At 34.5% G+C, this 13539-nt stretch overlaps 1 pseudogene; it reads right to left on the reverse strand.

Moving 5' to 3' along the window:
- Nucleotides 1-9933: 9933 nt before the first annotated feature.
- Nucleotides 9934-13539, reverse strand: part of LOC109271734 (serine/threonine-protein kinase Chk1-like) — an 85588-nt pseudogene continuing 81982 nt past the window's right edge.

Here is a 13539-nt window from a genome sequence, read left to right on the forward strand (position 1 = left end):
AAGGCATATCATAGTCAAATTCACAAAATACTCAGGCAAGGAGAGAATCATGAAAGCAGCAAGGGAAAAACAGTCCCTAACCTACCAGGGAAGACAGATCAGGTTTGCAGCAGATCTATCCATGGAAACTTGGCAGGCCAGAAAGGAATGGCAGGACACATTCACTGTACTGAATCAGAAAATTATGCAGCCAAGAATTCTTTATCCAGCAAAGCTGTCCTTCAAAATAGAAGGAGAGATAAAAAGTTTCCCAGACAAATAAAAACTAAAGGAGTTTGTGACCACTAAACCAGCCCTGCAAGAAATTTTAAGGGGGACTCTCTGAGGGGAGAAAAGATGAAAACGCACGCGTGCACACACACACACACACACACGCACACACACACACACAAATAAAAAAAGACCAAAAGCAACAAAGACTAGAAAGGACCAGAGAACACCACCAGAAACTCCAACTCTACAAGCAACATAATGGCAATAAATTCATATCTTTCAGTACTCACTCTAAACATCAATGGACTCAATGCTCCAATCAAAAGACATAGGGTAATAGAATGGATAAGAAAACAAGAACCATCTATATGCTGTTTACAAGAGACCCACTTTAGACCTAAAGACACCTTCAGATTGGAAGTAAGGGGATGGAGAACCAGCTATCATGCTAATGATCAACAAAAGAAAGCCAGAGTAGCCATACTTAGACAATCTAGACTTTAAAATAAAGACTGTATCAAGAGATGAAGAAGGGCCTTAAACCATAATTAAGGGGTCTATCCACCAAGAAGACCTAAAAATTGTAACCATTTATGTGCCAAATGTGAGAGCACCCAAATATGTAAATCAATTAATCACAAATATAAAGAAACTCATTGATAGTAATACCATGATAGTAGGGGACTGCAACACCCCACTCACAGCAATGGACAGATCATCTAATGAAATCAACAAGGAAATAATGGCTTTGAATGGCACACTGGACCAGATGGACTTAACAGATATATTCAGAACATTTCATCCTAAAGAGCGGAATATAAATTCTTCTCCAGTGCACATGGAACGTTCTCCAGAATACACCACATACTGGAACACAAATCAGCCCTCAGCAAGTACAAAAAGATTGAGATCATACTGTGCATATTTTCAGACCACAACACTATGAAACTCGAAATCAACCACAAGAAAAAATTTGGAAAGTTAACACATACTTGGAGACTAAAGAACATCCCACTAAAGAATGAATGAGCTAACCAAGAAGTTAAAGAGGAAATTAAAAAGTTCATGGAAGCCAATTAAAATGATAACACCACAACCCAAACCTCTGGAATGCATGAAATGTGGTCATAAGAGGAAAGTATATAGCAATCCAGGCCTTCCTAAAGAAGGAAAAAGTCCTCAAATACACAACCTAACCTTATGCCTTAAAGAACTGGAAAAAGAACAGCAAATAACACCCAAAACCAGTAGAAGACAGGAAATAATAAAGATTAGAGCAGAAATTAATGCTATTAAAACCAAAAAAAAAACCCAAAACAAAACAGGAGAACAGATTAATGAAACCAGATGCTGGTTCTTTGAAAGAATTAACAAAATTGATAAACCAGTAGCCAGTTTGATCAAAAAGAAAAGGAAAGGACCCAAATAAATAAAATCAAGAATGAAAGAGAGATCACAACCAACACAGCAGAAATAAAAATAATAATAAGAGAATATTATGAACAATTATACACCAATAAAATGGGCAATCTGGAAGAAATGGACAAATTCCTAGAAACGTATACACTACCAAAACTGAAACAGAAAGAAATAGAAAATTTGAACAGACCCATAACCAGTAAAGAAATCGAATTAGTAATAAAAAATCTCCCCCCCCACACAAAACAAAACAAAACAAAACAAAACAAAAAACAAAAAAAAAAAAACAGGAGTCCAAGGCCAGATGACTTTCCTGAGGAATTCTACCAAACACTTAATGAAGAGTTAACGCCTATTCTCTTGAAGGCTTCCCAAAAATAGAAATGGAAGGAAAATTTCCATACTCTTTCTATGAAGCCATCATTAACTTGATTCCTAAACCAGACAGAGACCCCACTAAAAAGGAGAAATATAGACCAATTTCCTTGATGAACATGGATGCAAAAATCCTCAACAAGATATTAGCCAACCAGATCCAAAAATACCTTAAAAAATTATTCACCACAACCAAGTCGGATTTATACCTGGGATGCAGGGCTGGTTCAATATCTGCAAAACAATCAATGTGATTCATCACATCAATGAAAGAAAGGACAAGAACCATATGATCCTCTCAATAGATGCAGAGAAAGCATTTGACAAAATACAGCATCCTTTCTTGATAAAAACCCTCAAGAAAGTAGGGATGGAAGGACCATACCTCAAGATCATAAAAGCCATATATGAAAGACCAAACGCTAATATCATCCTCAATGGGGAAAAACTGAGAGGTTTCCCCCTAAGGTCAGGAACAAGACAGGGATGTCCACTCTCGCCACTGTTATTCAACATAGTATTGGAAGTCTTAGCTTCTGCAATCAGACAACACAGAGAAATAAAAGGCATCCAAATCGGCCAGGAGGAAGTCAAACTTTTACTCTTTGCAGATGACATGATACTCTATATGGAAAACCCAAAATATTCCACCAAAAAACTGCTAGAACTGATTCATGAATTCAGCAAAGTTGCAGGATATAATATCAATGCACAGAAATTGGTTGCATTCTTATACACCAGCAATGAAGCAACAGGAGAAATCAAGGAATCAATCCCATTTACAATTGCACCAAAACCATAAAATACCTAGGAATAAATCTAACCAAAGAGGAGAAAAACTACACTGAAAATTATAGAAAGCTTATGAAAGAAATTGAAGAAGACACAAAAAAATGGAAAAAGATTCCATACTCCTGGGTAGGAAGAACACATATCATTACAATGTCAATACTACCCAAAGCAATCTACATATTTAATTCAATCCCTATCAAAATGACTCCAGCATTCTTCACAGAGCTAGAACAAATAATCCTAAAATTTGCATGGAACCTGAAAAGACCCCAAATAGCCAAAGCAATCTTGAAAAAGAAAAACAAAGCAGAAGGCATCACAATCCCAGACTTCAAGCTATTCTCCAAAGCTGTAATCATCAAGACAGTATGGTACTGGCACAAAAGCAGACACTCAGATCAATGGAACAGAATAGAGAACCCAGAAATGGACCCACAAATGTATGGCCAACTAATCTTTGACAAAGCAGGAAAGAATATCCAATTGGAATAAAGACAGTCTCTTCAGCAAGTGCTGCTGGGAAACTGGACAGTGACATGCAGAAGAATGAACCTCAACCACTTTCTTATACCACACACAAAAATAAACTCAAAATGGATGAAGGACCTAAATGTAAGACAAGAAGCCATCAAAATCCTCGAGGAAAAGCAGGCAAAAACCTTTCTGATCTTGGTTGCAGCAACTTCTTACTCAACACATCTCCGGAAGCAAGGGAAACAAAAGCAAAGATGAACTATTGGGACCTCATCAAAATTAAAAGCTTCTGCACAGTGAAAGAAACAATCAACAAAACTAAAAGGCAATGGATAGAATGGGAGAAGATATTTTCAAACAACATATCAGATATCCAAAATCTATAAAGAACTTATCAAACTCAACACCCAAAAAGCAAATAATCCAATGAAATGGGCAAAAGACATGAGTAGACATTTCTCCAAAGAAGACATCCAGATGGCCAATGGACACATGAAAAAATGCTCAACCTCACAACTCAGGCAACAACAGATGTTGGTGAGGATGCGGAGAAAGAGGATCTCTTTTGCATTGTTGGTGGGAATGCAAGCTGGTGCAGCCACTCTTGAAAACAGTCTGGAGGTTCCTCAAAACATTAAAAATAAAACTACCTTACGACCCAGCAATTGCACTACTAGGTATTTATCCAAGGGGTACAGGTATGCTGTTTTGAAGGGACACGTGCATCCCAATATTTATAGCAGCACTATCAACAGTAACCAAAGTATGTAAAGAGCCCAAATATCCATCGATGGATGAATGGATAAAGAAGATGTGGTGTATATATATACAATGAAGTATTACTTGGCAATCAAAAAAATGAAATCTTTCCATTTTCAACTACGTGGATGCTAAGCAAAATTAGTCACTCAGAGAAAGACAAACATTATATGACTTCACTCACATGAACACTTTAAGACCCAGAACAGATGAACATAAGGGAAAGGAAGCAAAAATAATATCAAAACAGGGAGGGGGACAAAACAGAAGAAACTGTTAAATATGGAGAACAAACAGAGGGTTACTGGAGAGGTTGTGGGAGGGCGGATGGGCTAATTGGGTAAGGGGCATTAAGGAATCTACTCCTGAAATCACTGTTGCACTATATGCTAACTAATTTGGTTGTAAATTAAAAAAATAAAAATAAATTTTAAAATTTTGAGCTTTGCACTAATAAAATTTATCTAATAAGCTGAATCTTCTGAATGTGTGTATTTTAAGGCAAATAAGCAGGTAGTTTGAAATTTTTTTGGTTATGATGAAATAACATATTATTTTATTTTAGAATAAAAAATACGCTTAAAGCTAATTATTTTAAGTTTTTGAAATAGCTTTAGAAAAACAACTCCTATATTATTAATAAGTTAAAAATAACTTGTTATTGTGAATTTAAACTCTCTAGCTTTTAATGTATTTTATTAAAATTTTAATTGATGTGTTCCTTTTTGCAACATTTTTTAAAAATATAAGTTTCAGAATACAATTTTCTTGTTACATAGGATAACAGCATCTACAGTTTGGACTGTTCAGGGAAAATGAAACAAAATCTAAGTAACACATCAATCCTTTTTTAGAATTATTTTAAACTGGTGATGAGTTATCTTATTTATTTAGTATTTACAATGTCTTTATTTATAATGTCTTATTAATCTCATTGTAATTAAAGTTGCTATCTTAGCCCTCACATCAAGAATTTGTCTTATTAAGTGCTTTCCTCTATTGATGATTAAAACAAAAACAAAAACAGAGATCTGTAGGAATTCAGTGTGTGTGAGTTCTAAAAAAATTATCTGTTTGATATTTGGACAACTTGGCCATTTAATTTGGGGCATATTTGTGTATGTCCTTTGTATGTTCTATTAAAAAAATTAGATTATAAAAACAAAATGCGAAATAGTAAACTTTACCTAATATTTATGTAATAGAATTATGTTAGAAGATAGATGAATAGATGGAGGAACAATAGGATAATATACAAAACAGTAAGAATATCCTTTAAAATCTATGTATTGGCTAATCTGTGCATGATGTAACCATGTGAATTACTTCAAACTAATTCTGCACTCTATACAAAGCTACATTGCATTGCACAGCCCCTACTTAACCTTTTAGAGTGATCCTAAGTGCTCTTGGACCTTTTTTAGAGTGAAAAAATAATAGTTTGCTGCTAGTATCAAAAGGAAATTTACTAATTCATAAATGTTTTTAAAATATTATTTAAAGGGGGATTGCTTTATTTTTAATTCATAAAAATTAGTGACTAAAGTAATTTGCATGACTAGGTTATTGGTCAGGTCAGCACCAAAAACTCTGCATAACATAGTGGAATAGATAGATAGATAGATGGATAGATAGATAGATAGATAGAGGTAGATATATAGATGTATTTTTTAATGTTTATTTATTTATTTTGAGAGATAGAGAGATGGAGGGGGAGGGACAGAATGAGAGGGAGAAAGAATCCCAAGGAGGCTCGATGCTGCCAGCACAGAGCCTGACACGGGGCTCCCTCTCAAGCAAGAACCATGGGATCATGACCTGAGCCGAAATCATGAGTCGAATGCTTAACCAACCGAATCACCCAGGTACCCCTATATATTATATATTATATATTATATATTATATATTATATATTATATATTATATATTATATATTATATATTATATATTATATATTATATATTATATATTATATATTATATATTATATATATGAATATTACACATATATTATATATATTTATATAAATCATATTTATATATTTGTATAATATATAAATATTACATATATATTATATATCATATATATATATCTATATATATATCTTTAATATACTCACCCTCATTTAAACTTAGGAACAAGCAAATTAACACCAAACAGATATTACACATCAATAACCTGGCAAAAATTAGACATAGTATCAAATGTAGGTGAAAGTCTGAAATGCTAGAAACACATATTTTGCTGCTATGAAAATTCTTATACTTTAATAGATCATTCAAAACTGTTTTTTTCCAGCAATTTCATTCTCTTTTCATATAGCAGCATAAACTGGTACAATCATTTTAGAAAACAGTTTACCATTATTCTACTAAAGTTGAAGATTGGCATACCCTAAAACCCAGCCATTTCATTCATAGGTATGTACCCTAGACGAAAGGACCTAGAGAAATTCATGGACATATACATAATGTTCTTAGCAAGAGTATTAATAATAGCATCAAATTGTAAATAATCCAAACATCCATTAGCAGTAGAGTGAATACATAATTAGTGGTATGTTCACAAAATAGCATCCTATACTGTAATTGCATGAATATAAAGAAAAAGCAACACATAAAAATTATATACAGCATAACTTAATTTATATGAATTTCCAAAACAGGCAAAACTAAACTGTATCATTTAAATATGCATAAATAGCTGAGAAAACTAAAGAAAACCAAGGAGAGGATTGTTATGAAAGTAAATTTTATGATTACTTCTGAGTGAAGGGGATAGGTTATGACTGGGAAGGGGTACAAGGGAAGGCTTGTGAGGGTCCAGAAATGAACTTTCTTCAATTGAGTTTGGTTGAACAGTTGTTAACTTTACATCTGCTTGTTAAACTGTGCATGTTTTATATATTTATATTTATCTCAATAATCACACCTACCACATTCCACACTACACACACACACACACACACACACACACAGCATATGTTGATCTTGCCATAAAAATTTTAGCTGTTATCTTTGAATAATAATTCCTTTCCCCCATTTTTACACTTTACAAAATTTCATTGAAAAGCAAATATTACTTTTAATAATGGGAGTAAATATCTTCTCCCAATAACATAATGAACCCTGCAGAAAAATTCTGGCAGCTTATGTTTAGTGAATTTCTTTTGTGCAACACAGTATACTATACTCTTCACACACCTTAACTCATTTAAGATTAAAAACAACCCTACAATGTAGTTATTAACAGTCTCTTTACAGAGGCAGGTGTCAATGTGCACATAATTATTAATGTGAGAGCTAATCTGCCCAAGTCTGACTGGAACTTTCCCCACCATTCTATACAAATTCCAATAACGGAGAAAGTTTGTTAACTATCCATCTATTCACCTTCCCCTTATGATATTTTGTAAAATTTTCTTCATCTGATATTTAATTCATTCATTTATTCAATAAATATTTATTTAGTACCTATTACATTCCAAGTACAAGATATATGAAGGGGCAGGGAGGGGGAAGGAGCAGGGAATTTTGTTTTTAAAAGATACACAAGGGCACCTGGGTGGCTCAGTCAGTGAAGCATCCAACTTAGGCTCAGATCATGATCTTGTGGTCTGTGAGTGCAAGCCCCCCGTCGGGCTCTGTGATGACAGCTCAGAGCCTGGAGCTTGTTTCAGATTCTGTGTCTCCCTCTCTCTCTGCCCCTCCCCAGCTTGTGCTCTGTCTCTCTTGCTCTCAAAAATAAATAAAACATTAAAAAAATGAATAAAAATAAAAAAATTTAAAAAGATACACAAAAATGAAAAGAAATGGCAAAGTCTAAGCTTACGTTTTAGTGGGGGAGACAGACAAATAATTTCAGATACTAATCAGTTCCATGAAGAAAAAGAAACAATTGGACAGTGATTGGGGATAGTAGAAACATTTGGGCTGAGTTTTGAATGCTAAATAAGCCATGCAAACTAATGGAAGGGGTTCCAGACAGTGGCAGTTATAAACATCAAAGCCCTGAAAGGGGAATGAGCCTTCGTACATTCAATGAATAGAAGTAGAAGTAGAAGGCTACTCTATCTGTAGTACGGTGAGCAAAGAGGACAGAAGGTATATCTTGCAGAGCCAGGTCAGTCCAAGAAAAGAATTTAGAGTTCATTTTTGATACAATGGGAAGTTACTGGAGGTTTTTAAGCAAGGGAATGTCACAGTACAATTTATCTTAAAAACAAACAAACAAAAAACTTAGGACCTATGTCAAGAAACAACTTTGAGGGAGAGGGGGTTGAGTTGAGAAACAGCAAAAGTAGAGGTGGGAAGACATTAGTTTTTAGTAAGAAATCTAGGGAGGAAATGAAGAAGCTTAAACTAGAGTGGTAGCAATCAAAATGGAGAGAAGGGTTCAGCTTCCCGGTATTTTCTGCGGATGGATAAGATCAACTGAGTGTATATTTCTTCATTAAACAACTCTTCATTGCATGCTGTAATACATCAGGCCCCCTTCTAAGTGCTGGGGACATAGAACTGAACAGGACAGGTAGGATCCCTGAACTCAAGGAGATTATCTACTACATATTGCAATGGGGGAAACAGACTTTACTAGGTAAATAAAAATATCTTATAATGTCAGCTAATAAGTGTTATGAAAAAATAAAGGCAAGAGTGATAGAAGTGGGGTAACATTTTAGATAAATCAAGGAAAGACTTTACATAACATGTGACACTTAAGCAAAGACTCCAAGTGAAGCACAAGCCACACAAATTTTGGGAGTAAAGGACTCTAGAGGACGGAACAGAAAAAAAAAAAAAGACCTTGAGGTGGGAATGCCAAAGAGGATTCTTGGGGTTTTGGCTCAAGGAACTGGAGAACTGAATGTAAAGTTTACTGGGATGGAAGAAACTAGGGAGGAACAGGTTGGAGGACAGGGACCAAAAGTTAGTTTTTGAGAATTTATTGACTCAATTCTTAGGAGCCTGTATTGGTACAAATTTATTTCTCCTATGGGTATACTGCAGTAATACAATTTACCAGTATACACTAAGTGATAAACTCTAACCATAAAATTTCGTATGTTCTTAGCTTCAGACCAAGATGATTAATTTTATAAATTACAAAGAAAAAAGAATACAGGCCTCAACTTAATACATTAAAAAAATAAATTTTATCACAAGAACAAAGTCTTAGTAAATCTGATAGCAAACGAACTAGGAATCAGATCCTTTTCTATCATGGTTTCTTACTTCTCCCTCTTTTATTCCCTACCACCTAGAAGCTTGGTCACCAGTAAGTCCACAGAGTTAGCTATTCATTTTTGAAATAGAATTTATTTGTGTAATAAAGAATTAAAATATGGCTGTGAACGTAGAAAATAATATAGAATAAAATTTAAAATGTGCAATAGTAATTTTAGAGTAAAGGTAGTTAAGCACAGTTAAGCACTAGAGTTTTATGCTCAACTTCTACTTGAAAGATCAATCGTTATTTTATATATTATTAACTATAATGGAAAAAAATGTACTTACTTGCAATTTTAATTAGCAGTTATAATTCAAAACAGGTTTATTTATATACTGTGTCAGGCCCTTGCAAAAACAAGTACAAATCTTGAAGATACATTTTTTGAAGTTGGCTTCACATAATAGACTGATATATCTACTTTCCAAAAGTCATAAAAATTGCTTTTCTTACTAATCTACCCATATAATTAAATCAACATGGAGGAAACATGTATTTTCTGTATGAAACCAAAATGATGGTTGATTTTTTTTTTCATTAAATTTTTCATTACATTGGTATAAAAGCTGGTAAGCTCATGTATTCCCCAGAGCTTGGTTTCCATCACATGGGTCTTCAGATACCAAACACAAAATGAAGAAACATCTAATGAATTCTATCCATCCCTCCCCAAAAGCTTTACTTACAATGAAGATATAGGTATTGTTTATATGAAGAACATACAAAAAGAATCGGAAAATGTTTGGCTAGAAGGAAGATAACTCTTCAGAGACTACTGTTTGCAGTTTGCAGAACAAGATAATTTTCTCTAGGAAGAATAATGTCAATACAGCAGCACTATATTCACCAGGAATCCAATGGATCTCTCATGTGGCAGGAAACCAGGCCTTCTGGCTGCTCACAACATCATTCAGCTTCCCTTTACTCTTCAGGAAGTGTCTCTTAAATGCCAATCCATCACCCTTAGAAAGCTGAAAGTCAACCAAGAACTTCTCAACCATTTGTACCAAATTCACTTTGAAAATCAATTTATTGTTTCTCCTATCAGTTGATACAGTAACCTGACTCATACAACTCTTTTTCTACTGATAGTCTAACTTCTCACAAGTTTCTTTCAGGGGGTCTGGGGGGATCCTGGGGTGCCAAGTAACTATTTAGAAGCATACGATCAGAACATGTGGATGGGGAAAAACTGATCTCTTGTACCAGTTTATCAATATTATGAAGGGCCAGTGTCCCATAAGAAAAGACCTGTCCATGATTCTTGCTGGGAGCTAGAGTACTTCATATTTTCTTCACTAGAAGCACTGCTTACCACAGAGAAGTCCAAACTGGATTGAATGTGTTTAGAAAATCCACTAGGAGACTTATGTACACCATCTGAAGTGACTCAGGGCCTTTTTACCCATTTCTTGAGTGGTTTGTTATACCATCTATCTTTTTTGATGTCTGGGGTAGTAATTCTTACTGATGGATTCTCAACTAGGACTTTATGCAGCCAGGCTGGATAAACAGAATCAATTTTTTCCAAGAGTTGAGGTATGTATTTTTCTTTCTTTCCAATCAGACTATTCCTGACAACCATCACTGGGCTGGTCCCATGGCAACATTGCCATAAGTACTATTCCATAGGACCAAACATCAATGAGTCCTGCATGAAATCCTTTGCTCTTTAGAAGTTCTGGAGCAATGTAAGGTAAACACATCTTGTTCAATAAACACTCATGTCATTGTGCCAAAACACTGTTGCCAAGCCAAAGTCAGAGATTTTGAGGTAATCCCTTTCATCCAAAAGGATATTTTCTGGCTTAATATCCCTGTGAGTTATCCCAATACCATGCAAATAAACCACCCTGCCATAATTTCATGGAAGAACCTCTGAGCATCTTCTTCAGGCATGCCGATGTCTGGCTCTATGCTGTCAAAAAGTTCTCCACCACTACAGTACTCCAATAATAGATACTGAATATTGCCTTCTCTCCTGTGACAGTAGAATTTCACTACACTCTCATAATTTAACACGCTATTGATACAGATCGTTTTCTTAACATTTTCTAGACAGTCTATGACATGCTTCATGTCTACAATCCTGACTGCAACTACTCCTTTAATTCTTCTCTTCACAGCAAGTTGAACTTCTCCATAGACACCTTCTCCCAAGTCTGCACCAAGCCCCAGTCTTCCACAAAGGGCACTTCCATTACTTCATGGTGGACCATGCAGACCATTCTTTGCCCGCCACCACAAGAATTCCAAATCTGGAATGTATATTCTAAGGTCAACAGAAAGGTAAAGTTAAGCTAAACTCCTCCACATTTTTCAAAAGTTTCTACTAGAGATATTAATGGATTATACCCATAATATGCATCAATTTTTATAGGATTTTTTTAATATCTCCAAAAGTTAATAATCGGTAATGAGATCTCTTCGCCCTAGAGTTCAATCAGCACTATGGGGAAAAGCAGTCATGCTAGCAGCAATTTAAGGACTTGCTAGAAAAATAGAGGATATTTGCATAAGGAAAACCAAGAAAACCTGCCCAAGAAAAGCAGGAAGATGTAAAGGTTTGTAAACACACATGAAAACTGGATTTTGTTAAGAAGACATTTCAGATTGACCTATAAGTGGGGTGATATATGCCATCAGGATTTTTAATTTTGGGAGAAAATATCCTCAGGGCTTGATCTCATTACATGAAGGAAAACAGGAGAGACAAAAAACCCTTGTGATTTAGCTCAATGCAACATACACCGCAAGTTGTCCTTACAGAAAGATGCCAATACAGAACAGCATATTTCATCTTTTGGTCTTCAATACCTAAGAGTTACAACTAGTATCTCTTACTACTCTGAACAATCAGAACCTATTTATCACTTTAATGACTGATGTTTATCAGTTATTTTATTGATCCAGGCAGCCTTTCACAGTAGGAGTTATTCCTGTTACACAGATGACTCATGCAAGAATTGACACTTTCATGTAATTTTCCAAATGAATGCAAAGCAACAAATTCAGGTCGCATAATTATAAAACATTTCCAAAAATAAATCCTGCACTGGTGAAGTGGTTTTGACAGAGAAGGTCATGTTTCATTATGGAGGGAAGTTTAGAAAGTAAATTTGGGAATGGGACAAAGAAATACTGTGTGAGAATGAAGGAACAAAAGTGACAGGCATCCCCTGTGAGTCTCTTACACACTCTGGCTAGACTTTTCTCCTGTAAAAACAACTATTAACTTTGTCTCTAAAAATACAAACTCCTTGCTACGCACTGTTAACATCTTCCACATATAAAACATGGAAAATTCAAGTGTTTCAAAGTGTAGGCTAATGAAGCATGATAACCTTGGAATGGATATCAATGGCTCGCTAAACCTCATCTAAGATGTACTGTTTTATAAGTCGCTAAAAAGAAAACAAAACAAAAAGAAAACAACCATGAACCATACTGGTTCAATGCTAGAACCATACTGGTTTAGAAATAGTTAAATGCTAAAAAATAAAATGTGTCCAAATATTAAATACAACGAACTCTGTACTTTCTGACTCAAAATTTCCATTTATTCATAGCAGCTATTTATATTTACAATATTTTATTTTCCTTAAAAGCAAATCAACTTAAGACAATGATAGTTCAGTCTTCACCCTGCACTGCTTCCCTCTCTTTCAACCACTCCAGAAATAGGAGTCAAGCTTTCTGTTCCATACTTTTCCAGTACAATTTTTCTTTGAGTTCCAGTTATAAATTCATTAGGCCTAAGTAAATAGACTGGATCCACTCCTTGCTTCTGAAACTTACATTTAAAGAGCACCAACTATATATCTTTCTCATAAAAACACAAACAACTATATTCAACTATGCAAGTCTTCCATATTTGCCCTTGGGATTTAAGTGTAGTTCTAGAAAATTACATAGCTGCACATACAAGTACTACTGTAAATTCTAAAATGGATTCCAAGCAATTTCAACTTAAATTTTCTTTGACAATACTCTTTTTATGGTCTTGTTCTTCACATGTAAATATAAATATTTAATGACTTCAGGAGAATTACTAATAATCAAAATAAACAACATTAAGAAGTTGTTTTGTTTTTTTTGAATTTTGTAATTTTTCAAATAAACAATAAAATTGAAGAATTTCACAGAAAATGCCTGTATACACACCACCTAGATTTTATCATTGACATTTTACTACATGTTTTATCATTTATCCATCCACTTAGCCATCCTTCTACCCATGCATTACTCCAAGTTACTTTTGATGAATTTCAAAGTATT

Source organism: Panthera pardus, unplaced genomic scaffold (assembly GCF_024362965.1).
Source record: "Panthera pardus isolate Hobbes unplaced genomic scaffold, ASM2436296v1 HiC_scaffold_17, whole genome shotgun sequence".
NCBI lineage: Eukaryota > Metazoa > Chordata > Mammalia > Carnivora > Felidae > Panthera > Panthera pardus.